The 25,071-nt window shown below is 41.9% G+C and overlaps 1 protein-coding gene across 10 annotated transcripts in view; it reads left to right on the plus strand.

The window, feature by feature from the left end:
* Positions 1-25,071, plus strand: part of ANKS1B (ankyrin repeat and sterile alpha motif domain containing 1B) — a 427,100-nt gene that overhangs the window by 330,471 nt on the left and 71,558 nt on the right. Inside the window, exon 1 of one of the 10 annotated variants that reach the window (XM_069773752.1) lies at positions 9,481-9,502. The exons of the other annotated variants lie outside the window; for them this stretch is intronic. The gene's annotated coding sequence lies outside the window, so the exon portion shown is untranslated. Of the gene's footprint in view, positions 1-9,480; positions 9,503-25,071 lie in introns of those variants that run through there. 10 annotated transcript variants of the gene reach the window in all.

Genomic DNA, 25,071 nt, shown 5'->3' on the forward strand with positions numbered 1-25,071 from the left:
TTTAAGCTAGCGACAGCACACTGCGTTTTTTATACGAACTCGTATTTGTTCAGATATTATACAGTCTTTCCTAATGTGTAACCTAAATTTTCCCTTCTACATGTTAAATGAGTTCCTCGGTCTTCTTTGATTAATCCAAAAAATGGCCTACTTTATGACATGCCTTTAATTATTTGTAGACAGTTCCTGTTATGTCATTTTCCTCCGGATGGCACTTGCTTAACTCTATAATCCCACGTAGATCTTGTTTCCCAAACATCTCCGTTCAGCTACAGTCTACCCAGCTTCCTTGGCCAGAGCGCATCCTTTTAAATACCGCGTCCTTAGACAATTCTCTGATCTTTAATCACTGTCGAGTACTGCATAGCCATCTTGCGCAGTATTTGGGTTGTGGTTTTCCAGCGTGCAGGAAAAAAAACATCTGAGCCTAAAGGGAACCCTACAAACAAGGAGGAGGAAAAGGCCAATTTAAGGGGAAAATTAAGAGTGATGTTGAGAGGGGCAGGAGCCGGGAGAGTCCGGAAATTCTCTCTCCTGGTTTACCTGTGTCAGTCAGGAGTGCCCACAGAACATGATGTTGCACTGATGAGCCCAGGAGGAGGGGGTGCGTTATCGCCCTTCTGCGACACGAGTGTTCCCACGAGCGGAGACAGGTTCCTTAGATCAGCCCCTTTGCCATAAATTGTCTTATGGTCTGACATTCCAGTATCTTAATACAGAAAAACAACACGTTTCTCTCCTTTGCAGCAGTGTGGAATATTAACGTGGGATCAATTTATGTTTGATCCTGGGGAGAGAATTAAAGGTCATTGTACCTTTGCTTTGCATTTGTTATGTAGCAATCCCATCTGGCCCTAGAAGATAGGCATTTTCTGAATCATTCAAGTGGGTTTGTATTTTTACAACATATGTTTTGTCTTTGATTACTTCCTAAAATTTGAATAGATTTTTTTCTTAAAATTATAAAGATTTTTCATCCAGTGAATATAACTTTCAAATTTCTTTTATTCATTCTTCTTATTATTCAAGAAACTGAAGTCACAAAATGTTGAATGCAGAAAATATTCTGAAAAAGTTTAATTTGGACATAGCCAGATTTTTTTTTTTTTAATTTTCAGTCTAAATAAAATAGTAGCATTGTAGTTTAAAAGCCTGCTGCATTCATTTACATGTGGGATCACTCTTCATAGACATACTTCGTAACAGTCCGTAGCCTAGTGCCTCCTCCTTTTCACCATGGTACTTGTTCAGAAGGAATTTCATACTGTAGTGGAAGATAGACCTTGAGGGACTCTGCCCTTCTGGGAAAAAGTAGAAATCTTAATTATAGATCCCGTGAGAAAGTCACTGATTTGGAAAGTTAGCCAATGTTTTTTTGACTTGGGAAAAAAAAAGTTATTCAAATGGAACATTTCATTTTGTTTTACTTATTCAAAACACACCATTCCAGGAAGAAATGCTTCAATTAGATTTTCCAAATGAAAATTCAGTATTTTTAATGGCATATGTTAATTATGAAGAAACTACATCTATCAGTAAATTAGGATAACTAAATAGGCTACCTAGTAATGATACTGTGTATCTTTTGATTCTCTTCTGATGTTTTTCTGATCACTTTACTTTATAATCCATCTATCAATCTGTTAACAATATTTTGACAAATTTTACACTGCAGAGTCTCAGAAATAGACCATTTGTATCTAATATTTGAAGAGTTCCAATATAATGGCCACCGTTACAATACAGTAATTATCTGCAGCATGGCCTTTGACACCAATACTTATATTCAGTATTTAGGGTTTTTTTAAAACATGCATATGCATCTTACAGTGCCATTAAATACACATTTAAAGCCATATATTTAGTGTTGATATACATTCTGCATGCATACACATGCATTTCTAAAGTCAAGGGAAGTTTCTTTTCTCTTCAAAGCTGATCATCTCATGGTATTTTTGGACTAACTATACTGTCCAGCTCAAAATTAATTTTCTCAACTAGCCTTCTCTCTCTAACTCTCTGTGAACCATTCATTCCTTCCTCTGTGGCTTACAAGTTTTAAAGATAGTACTGTTACAGGAAAAATAATAGAACAAAACAACTTTTAAGATGTTATGCTTTCTTTTTCTACACGAAGACTGCCAACCAGCCGAGCCAGGTGTCTCCTTCCTTCAGTTCAATACCCATTATTGCTTCCCTTCTCCCAATAAAAACACACACACTAATGTTCACATACATTCGCTTCATGGGTCCGTGTTTAGTTGTCTGATTACTAGGAAGCAAATACTCTGTTCTACAATTCTGAGGTAATATTCCGCTTTATACATTTCTTAGTCAGGATTAACAGCAGATTTTCACTCTTTTCCATTGTTTCGCTTTCTGATCACACATTAGATTATATCTGTTCGCTTATCTCTTTATTTTCGTTTCTAGGTAGTCAGAGGTAGAATAACCATTGTGGTCACAAGAATAAAATGGATCTATGTACTTTTCCTAAATTTCTTTGTTTCTTTTAAAGATTTCCAGAATCATTAACCTCCTTGAAACCAGATTATACTTCATACTCATATGGATATTCCATGTGAAAAATTAAAGATGCTTCAAACTAGATTCTGTATGGTCTTTTAGAAACTATTTTTGTATCTTTTTTACATCAATTTGGGTTGCAATGCCTCCTCACTTCTGGGGTCGTTTTAGTGAAATAAAACCGAAGAGCCTCAAACCTGTACTATCTCAGGAACTCCCTTGTGCTGCCTTCTGCTCTCAGAGAAACTGTCTTTACAAATATTTCATGTATATAACCACCACCGCCAGCAGTAATTGCCTGGTTCATTTCTTGACACCGTATTCAGCGGCGGGTTAAGGTGGTTTGTAGTTACTCCATTCCTTTGGCACTCAGGTACTAGTTAGTTCTCAGCAAGCAAGAACCAGATGGGTGAGCCTGCATGAACGAGACATCCCTATTTGCCCAATCAGGTGATCTTCAGATATTAAATTTCTTGTTTGATTGATGTTTAATTTTTTTTATAGATCCATGAGATTGTCCTGGGGGAAAAAAAAAAAAAAAGAGCACAATCTGTGTTTGCCAGTGAGAATTCCTCCCCAAACCCCACCGAAGCACCAGCCCCTGCAGAGACTCCAGTGGTTCCAGAAGACAGCTCCAGTTACCTCTTTGGGTGTGGGTCCCACAATAACTGCATGCCCACACAACTTTATTTGGACTTGCTGTTTCCAGAGAGATGGTATAGCCCAAATTTATCAGCTTCTTTGGACTTCTCTCCAACACTGGACAATTTTAAGAATAAAAATCAAAATTAATTCTGAATTATTCTGAAACATAGGCACTTGAGCTTCTGAGATCGGAGTTAAAAGAAATGTATAAAGACAACTCTGGGTTGAGGAAAATAGCTAGATTTCCTTCTAGTTCTTAACTTTTCTCCTCTAGAATATTTAAGCTATCTGAAGTGTTTGTCCGATACAGCAAGATCCCATCCTCTGAGGGCTGACCCCCTGAGAATTATGTACGTATATTTTACCAAGTGCATGGTCTTCATTGCGTGCTTGACTTTAAGGACCGTGCATAGCACACAACTCCAATAACAGACTTCTGTGACTCTTGTTTGCAGCTCTCCCTCTCCCCTGCGTCCCTTTGCCCCCTGTATACTCACCCTGAGCCAGCTATAGGGTCATTTTGGCAAGTATAATTTACTAGGAAAAATTCCTAATACCTTTTTTGTTTGTCTACTGGATTCACAACATGATTTTGCTTGCTCAGTAAACATACCTAAACAATTATTTTACCTCGCTATCAGCATATTATAATGTTTATGTGTATTTATAATAACCTATGATATGGAGTCAATCTGTTTGATTTGTATCTAATATTTGAAGAGTTCCAATATAATGGCCACCGTTACAATACAGTAATTATCTGCAGCCCTATTCGGGCAATTCAAAATGAATGTATTTGGCTCTGAGAAAGGATTATAAAAGCAGTCCTGTTAAGTATTTTAAATAATTTTATCTTGCTTTTTATTAAAGATCACTTCCCTACTTGCGAACAAGAATTAATTTTATCTTGCTCTGACTTTCTAGATCCCTTGATAGAGTATCAACCAGTAAGGGTATGGATATCAGCAAAGCCATTCAAATTAGCAAATACTTATCTGTAACAAAGAGTCAAGTTATTATAATACAGAACTTTTCAGCGCTGTTGAAAGAAAAAAAAATTAGCACAAACTTTTGGAGAAGTTATTTGAACAATCAGGATATAATATTTTTAAATTTTACTAAAAAGAAGCTGCTTCAGCTTATTTTCAGAAATAAACTTTATTGGTAAAGGACAATAATGTTCTGACTAAAAATTCCCAGCATGAAGCTAATTGTTTATTAACAATGAAGATTAAGTAGAAAACAAATTTCCTCCCTTTGTTCCGACAGATATCATTTTCCCTGAAAATATGCGTGACATTGTTTGTCAGTAGGACAAGTAACTGTTCGGGGCCATTTTGTTAAAAATCTAGGTCTATTTTGACTTGTTCATCAAAAAGCAGTGCGGTGATACTTGTGGTTTGAGCCTGGGAAATCTGGGATGTAATTAACTCTATGGATGTGATAACTGGTTTCTTTATTTAAAACGGTCTTTTATGCTCTAGATTAAGATGATCCTATTCCAAAAATGATCTAACCCCCCAATTTCTGGAATGTCAGTTGTGTGAGACATTTCTGTTCCTTTCACATGGAGGCGACTCAGGTCTGGAGTCTGTGGTCATGAATGTTTCTGCCTACAAGCAGTTTCCACAATGATGACAAATGCCCCAAAGTACCTGATTTTAAGGTATATATAGGTACAAATACAAGTATAGGAAACCAGATCCAGTTCTAGCCATCCTTTAGGAATGGAGACCTCCTCGTCGTACTACCCCACTGGTCAGATATTTTTTTGATTCAGACAAATATGATAAAGGTAGTCTTTTCCTGAAATCCTCATCTGAAATTCCTGAACACACCCTCGTCGAATCACTGCTGCTCAGCCTAAGCCACTGCCACGTTAGGAGAATCCCATGGTGTCTACCGTTCTCCAACTTTTAGGAGTTACGAGTTTCCTTCTAGCATCACATCAGCTAAGAGAACCAGGTCCACAAATCAACAGCAATGGATGAAGCTTGCTGAAATGTGTAATGGGGACCCCCAAAATTCTGAAGCCACTCACAAGAACAATCTGACAGGATCGTCCCATGGCTGTAAAAGAGAAAGCAAGCTGCCCAATTGCTTACAAGAAGAATCATGGCCACCAGAGCAGCTCCTCATAGTGATCTACAGACCAACAGATAAATGAAATGTTGGACCCAGCTTTGATCGCTGTGCTCAGCACATCAGCATACTTCGCTGATCAGTTCAATGAAAAACACAGGGAATTTTTAAGAGAAGAAAATTCTATTTCTGATCTAATCAGATCCACCCATGCCGTCACTGATCGAGTTTGGCCTCAACGTACACATCTAAGATTTTGGAGCTTCGAAAAATACTTGCTCGAACTCATTAAATGGATCCCTGTCCCTTCTAACTAGATCCCCATTACTAAAATAAGTTGTTAACCTGCCTTGAGCAACAGACAACTCACCAGGCTTCTTGAAACACGCAGTGGCCCACACAGCCCTCAAACCAGTCCCCACTTCTCACCCCCCATTTCTGCCCAACCCGTGACCTCCACGAGAACATTAACTGAAGAAATGGCCCGTTCACGGCTATGAGGGAGGCAAAATTTTTCTCTTTATAGTAACAGATCTCCCCGACAGAACAGACAGTGAAGCATCCCACCGCACATTCCTGCTCTGACAGAGGTGAACGGTCCAGCGCTTCGTTTAGTTTTATCTTTCCCGATCTGGTCCTGTCAGGGTAGGCAACCTCATCTTCAATTCCGAAACGAGAGGCGGGTGACATCGTCGGGTACAACTGTCTGGGCTGATGACGTCGTGGAGGTGCAGACGTGTCACACTCGCCGCTGACACAGCCCTCACCGCTACGGACAGTCAGACCTTGGAGAAAGACCCGCTGGCTGGAAAGGCATCCAGGTGAGGTGAAGGTGAGATGGTCGGACTGGGAGCTGTGCCTTGTGCTGAAATCACGCAGATCTCCCCTGTCAGAATAGTACAACAGTCTGGGTTCATGTTTGAGCTCCTCACCGAGCTTCTGAATTTCTAAAAAAAAATGCCCTTTCTTTCACCACCTCGCTAGAAACCTTCATCCTTCCCCAGGACTTGCTGGCTGTTAACATGCTCGCTTCCTTCATGCAGAGCTGCTATAGTCTGCAATATGTTACAATCAGTGGAAGTAATGAAGTTTATGGCAGGTATAGAAAACGGCCGGCACTTCTACCGCGCTCTGCCGTCATCACATCGGGCTCACGCTGACATCCTTAACTGTTCCTCCTCCGGCTTAGCAAGTCCATTAAAGTATTGCTCCTAACTCAGAAAGCTGTTAATGGATCACATCCCACCTAAACTAAAGATCTGATTTCAGTTTATAGATGCAGATCACAAAATCCAGGACAAAGTCAGTTAGAACTGTGCAGAAAGTCTTGTTAGCTGGAGGGATAGAGATCCGAGGTATTGGAAAAGTTTAGACAAACCCATAAACATCATTTGACATTTTAAGGAAATGCTGCCAAAATGCCTGCTTTGAAAAGACCTGTTCATGTCAGAACAAAAATGACACTGACAATTCAGACGTAATATTTTATACTGCATCAACATGTTTTGAAAACATGAAAAAGAAACGTTTTGAAATGGTCATTTTCATATTTACAGTCTAAACCTTTGGAATTGTTTTCAGGAAACGTTGCGAGGTGTTTATGTTTTCTCCTGATTCAGGATGAAATGAAACTTTTGTGTTCCGTTCAGTCCTTCTCCGTATGGGCTACATCTAATCTGTGTAAACGCCAGACTGCATCTATAAGATTCCATTGAAAAAAAATGGAGCTATGCGAAGAAGCAGAGAGTATTCAGTTAAAATCAAAATAACTTTCCAAACCTCATCCCAAGACGAGCGTTTGAATTAATGCTTGGGGTTCCCCAACATTGATTTGGCAGGGCTAATTAACTAAAATCAGTTATGGTATAGAAATCTCTGTCTCTAGGAGTTTGCATCACTACTTTAAGCATTCCTTTCAGCTCTTAAATAATCAAGAGTTGCTCTTAGTGGTTCATAGCAAAGCTTACTCTGCCTTCCCTCACACACGTACTCGTGCATTCGAAGTCGGCACCGCGTTGAGTTGAGTCACTCCAGCTGACCCGTTACACGTCGCCGAGCTTGCGGGCTGTGCGCATGCCACAGCAGTGCTTTTTGGAGAGAAAGGGTGTTAATCAACACTGTTAATAACCAAAAGAACCATTTATGAACACGATTGTTCACTTCTTGAAAGATTTCCTTTTGAAAAAAATGCAGCTTAGCGCTCGTTTAAGACCTAATTGATGCTCTGAGGGACACAGAGCCCCAAATAGGATTTATTTAGGTGCTCAAAGCCGTCTACGCTGCCAAGTTCTAGATAAGCGCACGCAGTTGGACATGCCAAACAAAAGGGCTCGTGAATTAGGTTTCTACATTTAGTCAATGTGAGGTCGCTGAGAAATTCAGACTGTGGACTTGTACGCGTGCTTGGAAAGTTTGCCGTGGTGGCGTACCGGGTCTGCAGCTTCTACATCATTCGTCCGTGTTCTTTGTCTTTGCAGAGGCTGAAACCAACCGCGAATTTTCAGCGCCGTGAATCGGCTGTGTCAAACTGCGCCCGCAGAGCGACGCTTAATTTTTTCCTTCGCTTTTTTTTTTATTAAGCCTTTTATTCCACGGAAAAGCCGCTTCTCCTGGAGACTTGGTAGCTCCAAAGGCAAGCTCGAGGGCCCGGGGCCGGCGTCTGGGAGAAGTCTGCTGGGAGCGGGCCAGCGGAACGCAGCCCGCCTTACAAACCCCGTACTCCCCGCCGCTTCACCTGCCCAAACGGAGTCCAATTTTTTGACTCGGTTAAAATGTTTCTTCCAGCCTCCGCTGGCTGAGCCTGTCAGATAATGTGCTCAGCCATCAAATGTGTAACTTCCTCGGGGAAGCGGAGTCAGAGATAAGAGCCGCCATGGGGGACTGAAAGTGCAACTCTGTCCTCTGACATTTTGTAAAGTTAAATTACAGGGGCGTTATCTTTTGTATTTTATTTCCCTGATTAGCCGGCGCGGGTGCCGCTTAATGGGATGCAGGCGCTGAAGTAAGCAGTCCCGTGGGATGCTTATTTGCTCGTATTAACGCAGGAATTCGAGCTCTGCCGAGATTTATTTAGACACTGGTGTCGAAAAAAAAAACCCCAAAAACCCCAAAACCCAAAAAAGCGGTTTTGCCGAGGGAGCAAGCGAAGGTGTTCGCCAGCCGCTGGCGGGGACGGACTTCCACCGGGCCCCCGAGACCCTCCGCACCGCGGACCCCCCCCCCCCCGCCGCCGCCGCGGCCCCGGGGCAGCGTTTCCCCCCTCCGGGCGCGTTTTAGCCGGTCCGCCTGCGCGGGTGGGCGCGGAGGAGCGGCAGGGGCCTATATCCATAGTAACGGCGGGGGCAGGGGAGGGGAAGGAGGTGCCGCGGCGGCTCCGCTCCGCTCCGCTCCGTTCCGCAGCGACCCGCGCAAACGCCGGCACCGCACCGAGCCGCGGTAGAGCGCGCGCGCGCGCGCGCGCGCCCCCGCCCCCTTTTACCACAGACCGCCGCGGGCAGCGCGGCCCGGGAGCGCGCGCGACGCGCGCCCCCGCGGAAGGCGGGGAGTTGTGAGGAGAAGTGGAGGGGGGGGGAGAGAGAGAGAGAGAGAGTAAGCGCCCGGCGGCGGCGGCGGCTGGACGGGGAGGGCGGCGGGGGGGCTCCGGTGTGCGCGGCTCGGCGGCGTTCTCCCTCCCTCCCTCCCTCCCTGACTGACTGACTCACCGCGGGGAAGATGCTCAGCGCGGAGGGGTAGCGGCTGCGGAGCAGACGTCGGCCTTCCTCCCCCCCCCCTTCCCCCTTCCACCCCTTTCCCTTCCCTCCCCGCCCCCGCCGGGCTCGGCAGCTCAGCCCGCCGCTCCTAGGTGAGACCGGAGGGCTGGGAGAACGCGGTGAAGGGGAGGGGGGGGGGAAAGCCGGGCACCACCCCTGCCCCGCCGTACAGCCCGGGGCGGGGGACACGGCGCGGGGTGTCGTCTCCCCCCCCCCCCCCCCGCCGCCGCCACGGTGAGGGGAAACGCCGGCGGCGGACCCCGGGAGGCGGGCGGGAGCCGGCGGCGCCTGCGGTTACCGCTTTCGCAGGATTATGTCAGCCCTTGCCTCGCCGGTGCCCCCTCCGCCGGCGCTGGGGCGGGCGGCGGTTCTCCCCCCCCGCCGTTCCTCCTCCGTCTCCCGGCGGCGCTGCGGGGCGCCGCGTTCCCGGGGCGGGCGGGGGTCGGCGGTGGGCAGCGGAGCGGGCGGAGTTGTTTCAGCGGAGCCGGTGCTCTCGGTTGGTGAGTTTTGAGCGGGCCGGTGTGGTGTGGTGGTGTGGGGGGGGGGCGGGGGGAGCCCCGGTGTGCTCCGTCCCCGCGTTACCGAGTAATGGTTAATCCCGGGGGTGGGAGAAGGTGGGCATCCCCCCCCCCCCCCAGTGTGCTGTACCCCGGGGGGAGCGGTAGGACGGAGGGCAGAGCCGGGAGCTGCTGATTTCGGGGTGGGGAGGGGGTCTCGGGGGGGTGTTGTGTCAGTGTTGGTATTGCCGACGTGGGTTTTCTTCGGTCTTTGTAACTTGGCCGCGGTGTGCCCTGGTCTGAAACTTGGCGAGCGAGGGAGGTCTCGGCTCCCAGGCACCGCCGTTTGTCCTTTCGGTGGTTTAAGGAAGGTGCGTTGAACGAAGTGCTACGGTTGTTTAGGAGAGAAAAAGAAAAAAAAAAACGGGGGGGGGATGAAAAGCAGAAGTGTGTAGAGATCAGAATGATGGTTTATGCTTCGGTTGTCTCGGAAAAGGCTCGTGTTCGAAAACACATCTTAACAAACAGTTATTTTACCTTGTGGCAAGAAGGCAGTGTTGGTATTGGGTGAGAAGAAAATGATAGCCGAGAATTTAATTTGGAACTCAATTTGCTGCACACGTGCAGTAACGGTTTTCCTGAGGATTTTTAGCATGTGGACCGATGTATGTTGCCATATGCTTGCAAAATTCCTTCTGCTTCGTGAGCAGTGGCAATGCATGCCCACACGCACGAAATCAAGGTGTGCTCCATACTGTTCTCAACAGCAACGGCATCAATGAGGAAAACTAGAGTGTCCGTCTGTGGCAGGATTAGTGATAGAACGTATCGTAATGGCTCCTTAAAGAACATTTTAACTTACTCCGTTAATGAGACTCAGACTAGTGTTGAAGTAGACCCTGACATGATGGATAGTAACTTCTCATTTGAATGCGCACGAGGAACCAGTTTGTGTCATCTTCTGTATATGCCAAAATATAAAATATAATAATCTGCTAAAAAAAAAATCAGTGGAAGGTTGTCGCGTGATAATGGGGACGTTTTCTCCTGAATAAATATGAATACAAATTGTAAGCATTCATGTAAAGTGGATTCTTGTTTGCCAAGTACAAAACCTTGATCCTATGGTGTGTAATTCCCATAACGAGCTAAAACTCCATTCTGATGGCATCCTAAAAATTTCAGTGATACTCTGAAAAGAATGGAGACTAAGGTATTTTAGCTGATGAATTTTGGTCTGACGACACTTGTTCACTACGAGATCTGTTCTTTTTGATATGTGTATATAACTCACACAAGCTGTGGTTGTGCAGTCGCTCACAGACCCTCTTAACCTTCCACACCTGAGAAGTTCCATTTCAAGAATTTGTGCAAATGGTTGACAGATGAGAATTGGAAGAACTCGCTGATGTATTCAAAATAACCTCTGCTTTCTGTAATGCTGGCGAGCTCCTTTCTATTTTTTTTTTTTCCAGAGAAAGGAGATATTATAGTCAGGAAGAGATAAATTAATCCAGTAAGAAGGCAAATTAAAATATACTATACATATTCATTCTACTTGGAAGGCATTTAAATGCAGTACCCCAAAATTAATTCAGAAAGCTGAGGGCCTGATGCTTTTTCTCTTAGCGTTTTTCTCTGGGGGGGAATGACACCTCTAACTGGAAGTGGGCACAGGGAGTTAAAAAGGGAGGGTAGAAGATGTGAAAATTAGGAACAGAGCTGTCAATGAAGCTGCCATCAAAGAAGGCTGCACCGAACTAAGAAACTAAAGCAGATCGGCTCTAGGTAAGAGTTTTGCTACTGAGGAACTTGAGGAGGGAGCTGTGACCCAGCTCAGTCGTGATTTGACTTACATTCCAAGAAGTAAGACATTTCAATGTCGGAGGAATCAGAATTCCATGTTGCAAATGCTCATTTTAATTTATTTCCATCAATTGGGAGGGTGCAGATTTTGCTTTAACATTGAACAGCTCGCGTTTTTGTAAGGATCTTTGTATTTATTTGTTAAATGTTAGTGATAGGCATAATGTATAATATTCTTCACAAATAGTAGATTTCCACCTTGCTTTCAGCAGACTGAGAATCTGCCAAGCCTTGGACTTGAGCTGTCTTGGCTCTTGGTCCTGAGAGACCTGCTCTGCATGCAGACTGGAAGTTACAGCAGAGATGAGAGTGAATGGTATCGTTCTGGGTCCAATCTTATTCATTTGCCAAATACCAAGCATGACTGTATTACATTTATAAGACTGGACTTTTTTCCTGATGTTCCTATTATCACAATGCTTTGCTTACTAAACGTTGAAAATTTATATTAGTCTTCCAAATCAACAATCGTCATGATGAACTGGCCAGTTTTTACTCTGAGAGGTACGATTTGGGATTGTTTTCACATTTGGGAACATGTTGTTTTATACTAGTTCACATTTTCAATGTTGTCTTCACACTTATATGAGCTACAAGCTTATTTTTAAGAAATCACAGTCAAATTTTGGAGAATAACACCTTCAGAAAATTGTACCAGCCTGGCACTCTTCACAATCCAATGTAATTTTTCCTTTTGTGTAGGCAATAACAGAGGGCTGCTTGTACTTGATCTCTTAGTCCATGTGCCAACTATGCCAGCTTGTCTACAAGACAGTAGTCTTGGTTCCAAGTATCAAGGGGTTATGCTTTAGATAAACCTGGCTTTGACAAGGTAATCAAGCTAAGGAAAGCATTTCATTGTCGTAGTTTGATTGCTGTCTCTATCCATAGTCTTTCTGTATTTTTTTGCCTTTGAGAAGAAAAGTGTCAAAATCTGATAATTTCAGTAGAGTCTTTGAGCATGTTAAATTGAGTATTTTGAGCATTGAGAGTCAAAGGCGCAGGTCTTCTCATACCTTATTCTTAACAATTTAGCTCTATATGTTATCAGTCTGCTCCCTTGTTTGAATTCCTCTCAGAGATCCTCTTTATGGATTACATGTAAAGACAGTGGGGCATTTTTGGGGAGAGTTTCAGTGGTCACGTTGCTTTTGACATGGAGTTATATACTTCTCAGTAGTCTGGGAGAAGAAGAGGAGATACCTGGTGTTTGGGGTTTTTTTCCTGCCTTCTGTTTACGGACTCTGGAGCAATAGAATTTTTTTAAAGGTCCTTCAGTCAACTGGGAAACATTTCTTCCTCTCTCCAAAGATTTTTCATTTAAAAAAACCCTCAAATTTGGGCTGGATTCACTCTTGCAAGCTTGAGCATAGCGTTAAAGAAAGGAAAGGATCTTGTTGACATTGTCCCCCCTCCAATGAATTTTTCTGAAGTATCTTGCAACATTGCAAATGGTATTTGTGCCCAACTTCATGTTAGCTGCGGATAACGATCATTATGCCTAGTGTAAGGGAGCGATGATACTGGTGTTGAACAAGCCTTAACCAAAGGAAAATCATCAGAGAGATAGCCTTTCTTCCTTGGTAAAAGAATAGTGACTGTGGGTTGAGAAGTGCTGGCAGGCCTCCTGGAGACTCTCTCTGTCCTTGGATCACAGGGTGAAACAGGTTCTGATTGTCATGGAAATGTTCAAGCACAAAGGAGAAAATCCAGGACCATCTCTGGTCTTCCTCCATTCCTTACTGCCTTCAGCCTCCTACTAGTGGGATACTTCTAACACAGCTGACTGAGGAACATCTTAAGAGAGTTTTGCAATACCTTTCTTAAAAGACAGATAATATTTCCATAGTCCTTGCTTGGCGCATTTCTGTGGGGTTGGACAGGATCTTTGTGATACCTCTAGAGAAATCACAAGAACATACAGGCTGCTGTGTTATCAGTATAATGATGATACCCAGCATTTGTCTCTCTTTCATTAGGACTTGTATCCCAATATATTCTCTGCACCGAGAACTGAGATTGGGTTAAAGTCAAATGGCTGAAATGCAGCTTGATCAAGAGAAGAGGTAGCGAGCAAGGACAATGTATTTGAGGATCTTCTAAAGTCTCTGGCTGTTCTATCACTTGAGGGCACTTGCTCAACATTATAAAGTGGTCTTCAACGCTGGGACATGCTCACTCTGCGGATGGTTAAGATTTGTACTTTTTTTTCCCCCCTTGCAGATATTCATATCTTGACTTGTTTCCAAGACTTGCATGATCCCTCGCTAAACAACCAAAAAGGAGGGCAGTTTTCCTTCGGGAAAACCAATTGGAAATTCCAGCTGGTCCAGAACAAAGTAATTGCAACCATCCTGTTTTTTCTAAACCTATCACCCATGCTATATGCTTATCAGCAGTGCCCGACATAAGTGTCTGGTGGGGAAAAAAGGCCTTAGGAAGCTTGAGATGGAAGTTCTTTCTCCCAGGACTTTGCCTTTGGAGTGTGCTCTTACTGGAAACATGGAACTGGGATGTGTTAAGGAAGGATATATCTCTTTGCTTATGTTTTTCCAGCTTTTTGATGCAGGAAATCCAAGGTGATTTGTATGAGGTTTGTTACATGTAATTGGTTTGTTCTTCTTCATGTTGTCCCTGGTTCCTGCAGTCAGCAAGCATCCAAAGAGATTTTTCTGTTATTTAGAATATTTTAAGTTCTGATGCTGTAGAAAGGGTAAATTTAATAGTAGCTGCAGTAATAGCAGATGAAGTCAGCAGGGAGTTTTGCCTGTTTGACAGCAGATTTTTAGCCTGTTTTTTAATTTCTGAAGAACTTTTTTCCAGAAAGCACTTCTCTACAGTGGAGAATAAACATTTAGTTTTTCAGTACATTTAAACATAGCGAAACACGAAGGTGATAAACACTTGTTTTCCTTGTCCAGCTGTGGATGATCATCTTCATTTAGTTGACTTGTCCTCCAGACTGCAGAGTGGAGTCAGACCTTTGACGCACCTGGATATTAGCATGTATGCCGCCTTGGCTAGTCCCATATACTTTGAAGTAAAGCTTTTGCAAAGATGTCAGTGAGAATATATGTCTCATTTACCAAGGGTATACTGAAGATAATTTCTTTCTTCTTCATGTACCTCTGTTCAGTGAAGAACACTATTACGCTTACCTTTTTATTTCCAAGTATGGTGAATGATGGTACAAGCCACTGGTAAATTGGTGAGCCACAAAAATGGTTGGATGTAATTATTCCAAATACAGGAAAATGAAAAGTCAATTCCAGTGTTCAGCCAGATTTATTATATAATACTGAAATGTGTATGTATAGGTGTGTGTATATACATGTATAATAGAGTAACTTTAATTAGAAAAGTTTTAATTGCTGTAATGCATGGTCATCTGACTGTTTTTAGGCTTCATCTTACCCCCTTGAAAATGGTATTAAGGTTCTCATAATTTTAAATTGCTTCATAAAAAGTGCTTGTAGAAGTAATCTAGCAACTTCTTACTGTTTTATAAAGTCTTAGATAATGTCACTTATTGCATAAATAAATATGCTGGGTAGGTGTCAGTTTGCAAATAGTTAAAACACTTAAAATTTAAGATAACTGAAAACTGTCTAATTATCTCCTTCAGGATCCCGTAACCAAAGAGCTGTTATACCATTGTGATGCTTTGTTAATGCTTTTATTTTCCAGGTGTATTTTCAGAGGTAATTCTAACATGTAGGAAAAGTGTTACTTTGTTAATAGTGCAGTCACCTGGAAAGCTCATTATCAATGAGTACCCAATTGGTTTGTGAACACCTGCATTATTATTATATGATAAAAATACACAGAACTTCAACTTTCTGTACTAATATTTATAAACCACCACAGAGGTAAGTGGATATTGGAGTGAACTCTCACACAGAAAAATACTTCAGCAAAATCTAAGGGAAGTATTGTATGACTCATTTGTATTTTTACTGAAGCCATTACAAAACTGAATGCAAGTATTATTTTTCTTTAAAACCTGAATGTGGTGGTGTTCCTGCTCTTAGCACTAGCAAGACAAGAATTCAAGGATTTTCACAGACCTTTGAGTACTTTTTAATCTTCATCCAGGTTATGCCCAGCTCAGGTGTTTACAGGAGGCATATTATAAAAAGACTTCCAAACCTCATCTTCATTTAAAAACTCACAGTACAAGTATTAAGTTTAATAGGTGCTTACAGGATTAAAAACCTGTTGCACTAACCTTTTCCTAGGGGTTTCACCACTGCTTATTAATTTAGTTAATTGACTGTCCATGTGATTTTTATGTACTTGTGCAAAATGGCAATAAATCTTTAATATTGTCTGAATCCTGCAAAGTTGCACTTCTTTAAGCATGAAAGTATGGGAAAAGCACTAAAAATTGTGACTATCATTTTCTGCTTGGATTCTGTTGATATTGAAAGAACCTTTATGACGTGTGTGAGACATTAACAGGCCCTTTGCCTTAGCACAAGATATTAATTTTTGGGGTCGTCATGTGTTGCTGGGACTTGAGCGCTTCCAAACTGGTGTCTGCACCCAACCATCTCAGCACACTGCCAAACAGCTCCATACTTGGCCTGTAAATACTTTGTGTATGTCTTAGTCATGATCACAGCACCGTAATAACAAGTATTTATTTAGTGCCATCCGCATCGTGTTCATTTCGTAAGTATACACCAGCCAGCGCAGGACAATCTTTGGCGTTGACCTGGAAGAAATAGTCCCTTCCCACCTCTAGTGCTTGGCTGTGCCCTTTCCTGCTCCCTCTCTAAGGCTTGCTGTCACCATTTTTGTTCTTTACAGAGTTGCGTTGGACTAAAGCGGTAGCTCTGCAGTGACGATACGAGGAAGGAAGCGTAGGGCAGGAGAAGAAAGCATCACATACCCTGAGGAGTTGCACTCAGAGATTTTGAACAAGGTTCTCGGCTGGTGTAAATTGTCATAGCACCATTGATTTCAGTGACTGCACAGACCAAAGATCATGTCTCCTGTACTTTGTCAGGAGTAATCTTCCTGGGTGCTGGGAAGAAGGACAAGCACTAGAGTACATTCAGTTGTAACTGCAGTGAAGCAATGTTTGGGCAGCTCCTGACATAGCTCTCTGAAGGTAGTAAGCACCCCCCTATTGCTGTCATGAGATCCCCAACACTGATAGAAGCCCCATGGACTCTTGCTAAAGATGCCATCTTTTAATATGATTTTATTTACTTCTTGATTCATTTGCATTGACCAGTTGATTGGCTAAAACTTCAGAGAAAATGAAATGTTGAAGAGGAAAGCTCGAGGCCAATATTTTCCATCTTTGTGGCCTAAAAATTAGGCTCTAAACTTTATAATTCACTATGTGGTTTTCAAAAGGAAAGGTGCCTTTAGAGGAAGCATTAGTATAGTTGATATTCTCTGTAAATGCCTAGTTGTGGAAATAGAAAACTGAAGTTAGGGAGTCCTAATCTGGAAAGCTTGGCTGTAGAGTGTTAAGTTTCGCTTTGAACTCTATTTCATTAAAGGTGCCATGTTCTACTATATAAACAAGCAAGTGACCTTCCTAGGTCAAAAATTTTGTTGAAGTCCTTTGGTCTTGATATTTAAGGATAGTACTGCAGGACTATGCTTCTGTAATAGGAGTATTGGTAATGTTCATTAAAAAATAAATGCAATTTAAGACCTAAGCTGAAGAGCAAGTCATATCCCCCAAAATAGCAATTTTTCCTGTTGAAATAGTTGATTGCATTCAGATTCTATTTTCTTTGTTACTATGTATACCAAAGACCACTCCCGTCAACAGAAGGTTGGGAAGCTTCTTTACTTTTGAACAGACAGTTTCCTAATTATTTTCACAAGTAAAGAAAAGCTACCACATGCTTCTGCTGACTCTTGGTGTGGTGCAGCATTGTACATGTGTGGTACCGGAGGACTTGGTAATGCCCTGTAGCAGTGGGACCACACCAGCTGAGGACAGTAACTTGGGTCAGACTGGGAAGTGATTTCCCGGCTTGCTGCTCTTTGGTGTCCGAGGTTGGTAGTCTATGCTGGGACCTTTGCAAGAGAAGAATCCCTTTTTAGCTACAGAGCATAGAATAGAATTGGTTTTGAAAAAATGTCTTTCATGCCTTATGGTATAAGAACTTGGACATTTTGTAAGAAAATTTCTTTTGCAAAAGCAGTTCAGAACAGAAGTACTGTAAAAGAAACAATCTGAATTAGCAGCAGTGAATAAATAGAAAACAGCAGCCGTCTTTCCATGTTGTTCTTGCATTGACATGCACCCTGTTTTGAGTTATGTAACTTAAGTAATAGAATTGTTATTTGACCTCCATAATCGCATTATATCACTGGAGGTACAAATACTCATGTAAAATAAAATTTCTTTTCTAACCAATCTTCACTTTTAGTTATCTGTATATGATGATGATTTTATACTTTAATGCAAAACTGTTGATTCATGGACGTAAGCCTGTGTTCGTGCATTATACAGAAGCTATATCTGGTATTGTTGCTATTGCTAGGGGCTGATGTGTCACATTTATAAAAATCTTATTTTTAGAATATCTTATTTCAGCCACCACAACCTGTTCTGGTTAAAAGCCTGTTATGTTGATCCTAATGCAGCGATGACATAACTAAGAGGGTGAGGAAGCTAGTTAAAAACTAGTAACGTCCCTGAAGTATTACTTTAATTTATTAGGACTGTAGGAGATCCTTACAAGTCAGGTGCTCCTAAAGAGGTGGTAATAGCAGGAAAACGGTTGATTCAAGCATGTAAATTAAGTGGAATTTAGCACTTTTGGTTTATCTTACATTTTTCTGCCACTTGCCTCCCCCTTGGTTCTTGAGTCTGAAGTTTATACTTTCACATATTTGCCCTGGTGCCTTTGTGCTTCTCCATGGGCGAAGGAGAGGTAGAACTGCCCTACTGGAGTGTGTGTGGAGAATCCTCTTGACTGGTGGTCTCCAAGGTGGATCTCGCCATCCAGCTTACCATCATTCCTCCAGTTCCTGCCCTCCCACCTCAACACTGGGCCCTGCTGGAGGACGAGATGATGGTCTGGATCTCCCTGCCCATGGGAGGCAGTGGGTGGTTGAAGCTTAGCTCAGCCTTGAGGTATCCCCACGTTCTACCCCGTCAAACTGAGGATTAGGGGATCATAGTGTAATGTCAGGTCACTCTTTGTCACACATTGCTGCAGTGAGCAGAGGGAGGGTAGAGTCCAGCAATATGAAAATTGACTTAACCGTGTTCAGTCTAAAGGTTTTCATGTTGCAACGTTCAGATGTAAAGCAGTTGGAGTTTGGCTCCAACTTTAATGGGGGGGGTGTGTGTGTGTAATCAAATTTGAAGGTATTTACATAATTACTGAATTATCAGAAGTATTAAGAGAGCTGTCATGCATTATTACGCTATAAAACCTGATACCTTTTGTAGACTATGACACATGGAGTGTTTTTGTTTATACTTTTGACATACTACAAAAGATTGTGTGATGCATTCAGAAATGACATTGACACTATAGCAATATCTGTCTCCCTTCTCTACATGGTAGTTCCTCAAAAAGAAGAATGTCAGTCATGGTTTTCTATAATCTGAAAAGGGGTAAAAGTTGAGGTAGTTCATCATAAATGAAAAATTTTGATACAGTTTTTTCTGTTTCTTGAAGCTCTGACAAAGTGGACTCCCTCCTAATTCTACAGTATATTTTCAGGCTGTGAAACTTGAAGTCAGGGATAGTAAACTTGTTAAATTGTCGACAGGAGTAGTTGAAAACAGGCAATTTTAATGTTGTCTGTTTGTATTCTGGAAAAGATAGTGATGGCAGAAGGGAATAGAAACTTCAGGTCTGCAGGAGAGATTCTAGATACTGTAGTAATTGGACTGTAATCAAGGTTTAAATGATTACAGTTTTTATTTGTCTTCTGGTATCTTCTTCCACAGACAAGAATCCAGTAGGCATATTCTAATTTAGATTTCGGAAGGGCTGCTTTGAGACGTCATATTGCCTGTTAGTGGTGGGGTGGAGTTGTTTTACTCTGTGGGATACAAAACTTACTGACCTGTATTTGTGAGGATTCTGCAAAGATAATTATTTTCTATTATACTCCAGGTGCGGGCTGAGGAAGTTGTCATGTCAAGGACCCTGAATGGAGCTTTAGTCCTCCCTCACTAATGTATCTGGGAGATATTTTTATACCTATGTATGTTTATCTTGGATACGTAAGATACTTCTACATAACAGGGAGTATGCATATTAGAGCAAGGGGCATGCTAGTTTTATCAGAGTGCATCCCTTCTGTGTCCTGACATCAACTTGAAAATGCAATATTCCTATTACTTAGCTGAACGTCCACAAATTTCTGGAACTGGTGTATTTTTTATTGCGTATGTGCTGCCCATAGCATTGCAGTGCTTGGTCAATGAGAACATTCTGGTAGATGCCACTTGGTGGAAAAAACTTGCCCAAATGGCACAGAGCATGAGTGGCTGAAGATACGTAGCAAACATGGCCCATTGCTAGCCCTGTGTTGCCACAAAAGGCATTGCAAAGTCATATTGTTTTTTCAGCAGTAGGGAATGAGAGAGCAGGGTCTCCGAGATGTGTGCTCAACTAAAGCAAATGCTCCTTTATGAAATCACTCCAGTTGCTCTTATTCCCAGTTTTCTATAGAAGATTAGAAAAGATTATGCTAGTCTGCTGCAAATAGCCCCAGTATCGGTCCATGAGTTTTGATTTTCTTAGAGTAGTGATTCAAATACTTCTGCTCACTGTAGTGAATCATCTGTCTGAGGCAAGGATGTTTTCTACCAACCAAACCAAGGCCCTGTCAGTGATAGGGTTGATTGCTCCTCCAAAGTATAACAAATTCCACTGGAAAGCAAGAATACTTTCACCAGGAGCACTTGGTCCATGATGAAAGTGGAAATGGTTTTCTGGATGAAGTAGATAAGAAATTGAGTGATGCTCGTTTCAAACAATTTTATCCTAAACTACTGACCTCCTCTTAAGTAGTCGTGAGTTTCTGTCAGCTTAGTAAGGGCCCAGGACTTTCATCTGTCTGTTTAGGATAATACTATGTGTGTGATTATTCGACAGTTAAGAAGTTTTTGAGGGATTTATTCCCTGTGTTTGCTCTGCTGCCTGAACCGTACCTATCCTAGGAGTTGATTGCAGTATTTATCAAAGCTATGGAGCCCCTATTTGAGCCATCTGTAGGTAGTGGTGGTGCCATCTGTCACTAAAGACTGTGTTCCAGAGGGAGAGACAATATGCACAGACTTCGTCATGCAAAGCCTGTAGGGTATGGTCTCTGATGTTTGCTTTATCCTTGTGAGATGTATAAGTTGTAGTGTTTCACTAACTTCTAAAATTGTTATTGCAAGAGGCTTCTGAATGCCACGGTAGCTGATACTTCATCCAATACACTTGCCCATCCATATGCATCATGCATTTTACTGAACTCCACACATTCATCTGGGAGGTGAATTATGGTACCTAGTTGTTAAAGGCTGCAAGAATGTTAAACAAATGGGCAAAAACCAAGCTGCAAAAGATTTCAAAGTAGTAATGGTAAGAGCCATGCAAAATGAGGTGCCTTTGGGTGCAAGCATATAATTTTCTGAATATTTTTGCTATGAATTATCAAGGATTATAGCAGCAGCAGATGTTCAAGGCAGCATGATATAGATTGTGTATACTTTCCTGTTACGATTAACTGAGCCAATATCCTTGTATACTAAGAGATACCTGACTTCAGAAAGTTTCAAGAGAACATTAATAGCATGTTTCAGGAGTACTTTCACTGCAGATGTTGCTACTGGGAGCAGCATTCAAAATCTTTGCATGGTGTTTAGTGATCATCTAATTTGTGATTAGCAGTGGTGGTTTGTGATGAGCCACTAAATTTGAGGTGAAATTTGCACTGTCTTCAGTTGTATTTCATATTGGATCTGGGGGCAGTGGGATGACCTAGACAACGTTGAATGTGAGAGCAGTTACCTACTGATGAAACTGTGGGCCTTCAGGACAGCAATTTTCATGACTTTGTATTCTCTCTGTTGCACAAGCTTATTGGCAGTCCTTGTCGCAGTGAAGGGTATGTTATCATACTGTGCAGTCATGGGGCCGTGAATACTTCTGCTGCCTTTTGCAACTCAGAGTAAAGTGTGGAGCAGGCACATGCTGGTAACCAGGGGGTTCAGAGGCTGCTGCCGAATTTGTGTGTTGCCCGGGACAGTAGCTCGTCTGTGCAAGTAGGACTCATGAGGTACCCTTGTTCGGTTTTGACCCGCGCAGTGTTGGCTATCTGTCACAAACAGACATGAAATATAAAGCAACAAAGTGGTGGGTTTTGTAGTACATATGGGTTTTGGGTTTTTTTATGCAAGGCAAAGAATAATTTGTACAAATGACAGTACCCTAAAAAGAGACATTGCATCAGTAAGAGGTGATACTGTGCCTTGCTATGTTAAACGGGAAAGGAACTGATTTAGCATAAGCAAACGGACTTCAGAAAAGCCCTGTGATAGCTGTTCCTATTCTAATACAGATCAGATGTAGCATTAAGAGCCTGTCATGACTTATACGTGTAATGTCTGTGTACTTATATATGCATTAATAAAATATTCCAAGAAATGCATAGCAAGAACATTGTCAGTAAGAGGTAATGCATGTTTAATCTAGACCTAGCTTCTGAAGATACTCATGAAACGTGGAGGATCAAACATTTTATTTAAATATTGAATTTCAGGGCATTTGAGTGGATTATTCTTTGTTCTTTATGGATGTTCTCTCAACATGAAACCAAGGGGATATATAAATATATATATTTCCTTTTTTTTTTTTTTTTGCAGTGTAGCAGGGACTTGCTCAGTTGCTAGGTAACAAGGTATTGCTTTATTTGCAGGAGCAGTAGCTGAGTTGATAGTAGAGGCAGTGATTTATCTGAAATGTATTAATATATACTGTAGCAGTAATAATGATTATTGAAAATGCTTATTTTTATGTGCTCCATGCCATGGAAAAAAAAATATAATCAGTTAATTAGAATATTTCCTTCCGCTGTGTGTAGAAAACCTGCTTAATTACTAAGAATGTCCAGTTATTTAGTGAAGCGGCAGAATCTGTATCGTTTATTTAATGTCTTAAAATGAGTTATTTCAAAAACAAAGCAAGAAGTAAAGTGTTAATGAAAAAAGGGGAGTTATAAGGAGTAGTTATTTCCCTAAATTGTCCATTCATACTTTTTTTGGGCCTTTCACAGACAGGTTCGCTTTTCCAGCAGCAATACATTTTCCTCCAGGGATCAAGACCAAACCTGTCAGTCGCCGGGGCAGAAGTTGGCTTTTTCCCGGTGGCGGCTGCCATCTCGGTTCTGTTTCCAAGAAGACCCAGCAGGTGATCTGCAGGCCACTCCACCATCTCCTTTCTCACACGGGTCTGGAAATTCCGAATGGCCAGAGCTGCCTTCAGGGCAAATGCTAATGCCACCTGCATCCAGGGCTGGCCCAGTGACAGGCTGGGTGGTGCTGGGTGCTGTATGCAGGACCAAAAATGTCACTGCCATTCATCTTGTTCGGTTTTGCTGTTATTTGGGAGAGGGAAGCATATACGGTCCTAGTGGATTGCCCATCGTCTTGATGCTCCTCTTAGGTTCTTGATCGTCTTGATGTTCCTCTTAGCCAGGTAACACCTTCCTTCACCCCTGTCTGTTAGGTGAGATGTATTAACCAGGTCTTGCTGCTGTTCATGGATCCAGGAAGACTACGTCTGAGTGCATAGAGTAGGATTTCTGTGGTCACACTGAAGAAGAACAGTTGTTCTTTCAGCATGATGGAAGCCATATTGACTTAGAAGAAAGTTGTCTTTGGCATTTGCCAAATTAGTGAATGTAGTATGGCTGAGCATTTTTTTAGTATGATTCAAGTCACCCTTGCCTAAATTTTTGACACCTTTCCTCCTTACAAGGACAGAAGTTTAAGAATACATCACATGTATAATTCTGCTATTTTTAGAGCAAACATTGACCTTTTTCCCCCCCATCAGTCAATTTTTAGCAGTTGCAAATCATTTTAACCCTCAAGCTCACCTGTTGGACTCTGAACTTGGTTCTCAGACTTTCACACGTTGCTCCAGAAAGCTACAGTTCAGCTCCACTCAGGAGTTATTCCTTATACTGATTTTCTCATCCTGGTGGATTTACCTTTCAAAAGGCTATTATCTATAGTCCTGATCATTTGGTTTGTTTTTTTTTTTTTACAAAGCAAGATCCTGCTTTATTTAAGCAGAATTAAAGTGGTGTTTATGTGTCTGTGATGGAGAGCAAGATTAGTCTACAAGTGACAGTTGATGGGCAGGCAAAACCAGAGTAGTATAGATGGCAAAGTTGGTCTCAATGTGCCTCACCTGTGCTAACAAGCATTTGCAGCTGTAGGTAACATACTGTGTTGCTGCTTGAAAACCTATTTGTAGCTTTTATATTCTATCATACATGACATTATCCCTTAGACCTCTAATGACTTCTAACACAGTCATTCACATAATTAGTTTGTAATTAAATAGCTGCAGGCTTGGACAGTATCTTAAGAACTAAAGTATTCCTGATCCTTTGACTTTCATTTCAGCAAAAGAAATTAGTAGATTGAATAAAAAGAGGCAAAATGGCACTCTTGACAGTATCTGGCTTCCTGAAAAGTTGCAGAAAAGAAAGAAGAGCCAAAGTACAAGAGGGTTAAAAAGAATAAAAGTTAGAAAACTATTTCTATATCTATAAATTTAGAAGATTAAAAGAAATAAAAGGAAAACAGAAAGGACAGATGAGAGAAAATAGGTGCAGCAATAGAAAAAGAGCAGCAATTATGCTTCAGCATGAGTCAAAAGGACACACGAGGATGGTACTCTTCTGTGAATCATCAAAAGGAAGGTATTTGGAGCCATTGCAGGATGAGGCATTCAGAATATACAACTATATTGTCTTGAAGTTAGAGGAAATAACTTTTGTATTTTTTCCTGTACTATCAAGTGAAAGCCGTGCATTAAGGAAACTATTGCATCCAGGGTCGGTCACCACCTGTCTGCTCATCCTCGCCTTCGCTTTCAGAAGTTTCAGCTCTTAGGACAACTGCTGCAACGCCTAGTTGCAGCTCGTCGGTGCTCGGTGTGCGGTAGCGGGAGCGTCTAAAGAGTCTTTGGATCATTATCGTCACACAGAGGCATGCTAACCTGGACTGTAAGACTCCCTTAACTCCCCAGATTTAGTGAGCTTTGTGTAATTCACTTCCGTGCTATTTAAATTCCCCAGTCTTAATAATCAGACTCTTGTAGAGGACAACATTTGCCGCCTCGATGTTTTCATTATTTGAACAGTCAGGTTCACAACTTGGTTCTTCCCTGAATAGAAGATTATCTGTATGGCTATTTTGATAAAAATGCTTTCCTTAGTGGATAAATCATCAAAGAACTGTATTGTTTCTAATTTCAAAATGCTTTTAATGTGATTATATGAACATGTTATAAGCTTAGAAATCAATCTGTTGCTTGCTTGTCCTAAGCAGCAGACCTCTCTTTCCAATCTCAGTCGAAAGAATCCTGCGTAGAAATTCTGGATGTGCATGCTCAGGTGAGAGAAATCACTGAAGGCACTTGCTTAATTAATCACTGTTCTGACATGAGTGTGGAATGACATTCACTCTACATGAATATCATGTC

This window comes from Haliaeetus albicilla, chromosome 28, assembly GCF_947461875.1.
Source record: "Haliaeetus albicilla chromosome 28, bHalAlb1.1, whole genome shotgun sequence".
NCBI lineage: Eukaryota > Metazoa > Chordata > Aves > Accipitriformes > Accipitridae > Haliaeetus > Haliaeetus albicilla.